Here is a 6,000-nt window from a genome sequence, read left to right on the forward strand (position 1 = left end):
TTAAACTGTGATCCTTATGTTAAATCCCTATGGAATTGATAGTTCGTAGGTCAAACTCTTGCAGAACCAATGCGATCCTTAGGTTAAATCCCTATGGAATTGATAGTTTCTGAATGGCTCAGACAGTCTATCTGGTATCCGTTTGGATCCACTGCTCTGTATTTCTCAATTTGAGGTTTAAAACTCAAATATTTTCTCAAAACACGGATCCAAACTTGTTTTATGAAGAAATCTCCAAAGAATAACCCCGAACTCTTAGGAAACACTTCTTTTGTAAATATTTTTAAAATTTGCAAAAATAGTTTAAAATCCTTTGTTTTCCCATAGTTTCAAGAGTTTTTTTTTAACAAAAAAAAATACAGAAAATGCCAAGAAAAGAACCAAAAAAAAATTCAGAAAAAGATAGCATAGAAACCTCTTTTTGAAAGTCTTTTCGTAAAACCCCTTTTTGAGAAAACCCTTTTGAAAAACAACCACTATTTTGAAAATTTCAAAACCGAAAGGGACCAATTTTGAAGAAGGCCTAACAACCTTCTATTATAAAACAGAAGTCACAGGCCTCCTCATCGATAATATGTTCTCTGCCTCCCCATTCGCACCCGATCCCGCATTAGCCCGATCGATCGAGTTTTCTCATCACCCCTCTCCTCCACTTCTCTTTTCTCTTTCTCTGAGGTTTCTCCTGCAAGAGCTGAAGAGCGATCTCTCAAGCCACCTCCTCTACAGTTGTTTGAAGGACATCAAATCCCTTTGCAAAAACCAAGCGAGTACCCCTCTTCCTTCTTAGCTTCCTCTGAAATTTTCTTTTGATTTCCTGTTTTTGATCCCCATTAAGGCACCTTGGATAGCATTGGATTGTCTATAACAATCCCAATACAGCCCTGTGCAACATTAATAGACTCCATCGATTCCAACACCTAATTCCCTATTTTTCCCTTTTATTATTTTTATTTTATTTTATTTATTATCTATCTTTTGCAACATCGGATTATATTTCATTCGTTCCAGTTTACCAAATTTCATTCTTCCTTGAATTTTCGTTACATTAGATTGCTCACGGTAGTCTTATTTTTTTTTTTTAATTTTTTTTCTACTTTGAATTACATCTAATTGATCCATCGATCATGTTTTCTTCATTTTCACCCACTCTTTTGATTTAAATTGTCGTTATCATACTGCCTCTAGATCCCTGTGTTTGCTATTTTTTATCAAATATGGTTATATTTATCTGTTGCATCCTCGTGGGTTTCGTCCCTCTTCCTTTTTTAAATCTACAACAATTGTCTGATGGCAACAACACATAACGTTGGTAGTTAAAATTCACTTTCATTTGATCGTATCCAAGATAGCCTCGTTTAGCATCGTTAGATTTAGCAGGGTGCTGCGAAATCAAAGTAGGTAGTCATGAAATTTTGCATCTATGCTTGATCTAGGGAGAAGTCACCATCTGATCCTCCCAACAAGCATCTCTCCCTGTGTTCGATTTGTCTGATTATGTTTCTAACTTTATGATTGTAGTATCGGTCCTGTGCATTCATTTATAGTTAATGTGTGGTTTTAAATCCAGTTTCATCATGTTGAGCCTGCGCATGATTGTCTGATTTCAGGTTGCTTTGGATCCAGTTGCAAATTTTAAGTATGACAATCGTCATTTTGATGATTGTTGAACCCTTGAACTTGTCCCCTTTCAAAAGCTCTGATTAGAATCTTGGAGGCATTAATTTGATTGCCATTATAAAGTTGAATATATTTTGTTTGAAGGTCATATGCTCAGGATCAATTGCTTACCAGAATGGTTGTGAAAATAATTAGAGATTGGAGAATTGTAGAAAAGGCAAAATCTAGAATGCCAAAAATTGTCTCTTTGTTCCTGCACAATGGCATCACAAGCCCGATGCATTACTAGAAAGTGGAAATAGCTTTGAAATTTCCCTTGATATATGACACTTGATCGTCTGATTCACTGAAGTTTAAAACCAGGCTTTGGGTTTTGCTGAAAACACTTTGAAGTATTAGTTTTAAACCAGATTTCAATGCACCATGAGATATGTTTTGCTGATTAAGTTTTGGTTTATTATATATTGCATTCCTTTGCGTGTTCATTATACATTGTGCATCAGCCTCCAATCCAATAGCAGATGAATAGGTAGAGTTATGAAATGATATCATGGGGGAACAAATTTTAGATGATATCATGCATGATCAGCTCGAAAATTTGGATATATTGTTTGTTTTTCACCATTCAGAATTTATCTTTCCATCCTTGCTTTGCAAGTTTGTCTGTGATTAATATTCATCCAAGTTACATGGTTCGATTTTGTGCAATATGGTTGTAATGACAAGGGTCTTGAAAAGAACATCAATAGCCGCATGTTGCACTATCTGTCCCAGCCTCTCATTATGGTTTTGGTCCACCTTATCTCTATTGTACATCACCTGCATCATCTCCTGAAAATCGTAGCATGGATCTACTTGGTTTGCATATCCTTTGTTCTCGCTTCTGGTCAAGGGATGCCGGGAAGAACATTTACAGGAGGTTGTCACATCTAGCCTTATGATGCTCATTATGCAACCAGCAAAGAATTCACCCATTCACTATTAGTCAAGAGCGACTGTATTCAAACTATTGTATGCTTTTCTCACAGAGATGGTGTGTTGGAATTTGGAATGAATGAGCTGGTGGCAGAGGATCCTTCACTTGTTCAACATATATTGACATTCTTTCTAGAAGGCTCTAAGCCTGTTTGCTCTGAGCAATCTATATTCAGCACCTCCCACACGTTGTACACTCACCATAAGCACTCCACTACTTGCAACATCTTTGTTTCTTCTTACTACATCACGGTTATCATTTGTATGCCACTTCTTTACCTACATTAGTATCATGCAGCAACAGCTAGCATTCACTGCTACACAGAAATACATCCTTCCATCTTCATTCACCATTATATGTACCACAATCACAACACTGCTCAATTTCCTACACTTACCTCATTGCATTCCACCACTAACAACATATATCCCCAATTCCACTACACTGTTGCACCTGTTAGTCACCCCATTCTTCACTGCACTTATCTGGCAGCACATGTTATCCCTATAACAACCACAACTGCTGAAGCTCTACTTGTGGCGCCCATCCTCACACATCACCACCTACATCTATTACTATGTCTTCATTTTCCCCTGTGCACTTCTATTGCATAGCATGTATTCCCAACACAATACCTACCTCCTTCATAGCCTCTACACCAATTTGATGCAGTTCCACTGGGGTATCCTGCTACATGTCACCTGTGCATCAGCATCTTCCCCTGTCACCTAGTATGTACCTAGTGCATTCTCCAATGTGCCAACACTTGCCCTCACCACTATCCTGATGCATTCCCATATCTTCCCCTGCATATCATACATACATTTGCATTTCCCATAGCATATCACATATGCATTTTAGACATTCATTCACTCATTTAATATATTCCAATGTATATGCTTGCCCATCCACGATGCATTTCATTAGAGCATAGTCATAACCATTCCATCATTGGCATCTTAGATTTCAGAAATGATACTTCTTCTTATACTCATCTCGTACTAACTCACCTTTTGCAGGAAATATGTGGAAAGTGTCATTTTCCTTTCTTAGTTTAGGAATTGTAACTTTCAACTTCAGAAGTTGTCATAGCTAGATATTAATGATAATTTTATATTTCCGGCTTAGAATAGAATGTATGAGCATGTAAATAGCATGAATTATCTATTTCATATCATTTTTTTTATTTCAAAAATTCATGAATGGTAACACGAATGGCATGTACACCATTCTAATAAAAGGTAATTAAATTCGAAGCAAATGATTCACATTGATGGCCATAGTCAAAATGTGGACAATGCTTAGGATTTTTATCTTTTATGGAATAAAATTGGATCCAAACTGGATCTCTTTCAAAAATCATCATATTTTCTGAATTCTTCTTCCTTTATCAGGGTTTGACTTGAAATTAACTTAAAATATATATCAACGACCATAGTCAGGATATATTGAGAGTTAATTTCATTTCAAACTCTATAAAGACACCAAAATGTATTTTATTCATCATCTGAATTTAAATATAGATTATCTTATAATATATTTTATGACCATAGTTAGGAATGTATTATATCTTCAATCTTATTTCAATTCATTTAAAGAATGAAATATGCTTTTCAATATCCAATTTTCAAAATTTTTTAATTCATTCATCATTTAGGATAGAATTACATCATATTTTCGTATTATTTCAAATTTTCTTAAAAAATCCAAGTGATTTTGAGATGATTCTTCAAATATCTTCTTCATTTCTCAAATCAAACTTCAATTCTTATTCAAATTCATCTTCCAATTCTCAATTATATCTTATTTTTCAAAATTCAATATTCCAATTTCAAAGTTCAATTTAACTTTGAAATTTCAAATTCATCTCTAAATTCAAAATTCAAAATTCAAAATTCAAAATTCAAAATTCAAAATTCAAAATTCAAAATTCAAAATTCAAAATTCAAAATTCAATTTCCAATTCAAATCAAATTTCAAAGTTCAATTCAACTTTGAAATTCCAAATTCATTTTTAGGATTCAATTTCAAATTCAATTCAATATTCCAGATTGAATTTCAAAGTTCAATTCAACTTTGAAATCCTATATTCATCACCTGATTTCAAAAATTCAAGTTTTAAACCAAGTTTATTTTCTATTCTTCACTTCAAGTTCTCAAATGCCCAAGTTCTTTTGAAATCTTATGAGTTTTTAATCTTCAAATCACCTTGAGATTAAGATCAGTGCTAAATTCAAGTCCATTTTTTTAAATTCAATAAGGATTTCTCAAATCCAACTCCACATTTTTGAATTCCACTTGGATTTCTCAAATCCACTTCCAAAATCAAATTCAATCTAGATTCCCAAATCCAAATCCATCTTCAAGATCTATCTGGATTTCTTGAATCCAATTCCAAATTTTAAAGTTCCATCTTGAATTCCAAATTTCAGATCCAATTCCATCTTGAATTCCGGATTTCAAAAATCCAATTCCATCTTGGATTCCAGATTTCAAATATCATTCCATCTAGGACTCAAGACTTCAAATCCAATTTCATATTGGATTCCAGATTTAAAATCCAATTCCATCTTGGATTCCAGATTTTTAAATCCAATTCCATCTTGGATTCCATATTTCAATTCTAAATTTTTCAAATTCCATCTAGGATTCTAGATTTTCAAATCCAATCCCACCTTGGATTCATATTTTCAAATCCAATCCCATTTTCCAATTTGATTTTCAATTCCAAACTCAATTCCATTTTCGAACCTCGTATGGATTTCAATTTTCAATTTTCTATTTCCAAAACCATTTCCAAGTCTAAATTCCATTTCCAAATTCAGATTCCTATTACAGGTTCTAAATTCAAAACTCAAGATCAAAGATCCCTTTTCAAAATTGATTTTTGAGAATCAAATTCAAATTCAAATTCAAAGCTCATTTTAACTTTGAAATCTCATTCTTACTTTAAATTTTACCTCAGTTCCAAATTCTCCTTTTCTCTTCATTTCTTTAAATCCAAGAGCTACTTTCAAAATCTTTGATTATCCCAAGACGTAGAACTTTAAAGTCTCTTCTTCCAGATCCATTATTCAAGTTCTGAGTTAAATTCAAAATCCAACTTTTTCAAACCAATTTCAACCCTTTGAATCATTTTCTTCAAGCATCTTCAAAATTATTTCAAAAATCACTTGAAAAATCCCAAAAAATTCGGATTTATTCTTCTCAAAAGAGCATACATCTTTGCATTTGCACAAACATGATTCTTTGTGCATTCTTAGACTTAGAATGAATTCTTAGACAATATTTAGGCAAAGAAAAAGGCATAAGTTCGATCCTTGGTTCGATTACCTCTGGTAAAGGCGTCAGGAACGATCGAACCTCGTACCGACGAGCAAATCCTGTCTCTCCATTTTTTCACAAAT

This window comes from Nuphar pumila, chromosome 11 (assembly GCF_984573655.1).
Source record: "Nuphar pumila chromosome 11, dmNupPumi1.hap1.1, whole genome shotgun sequence".
Lineage (NCBI taxonomy): Eukaryota > Viridiplantae > Streptophyta > Magnoliopsida > Nymphaeales > Nymphaeaceae > Nuphar > Nuphar pumila.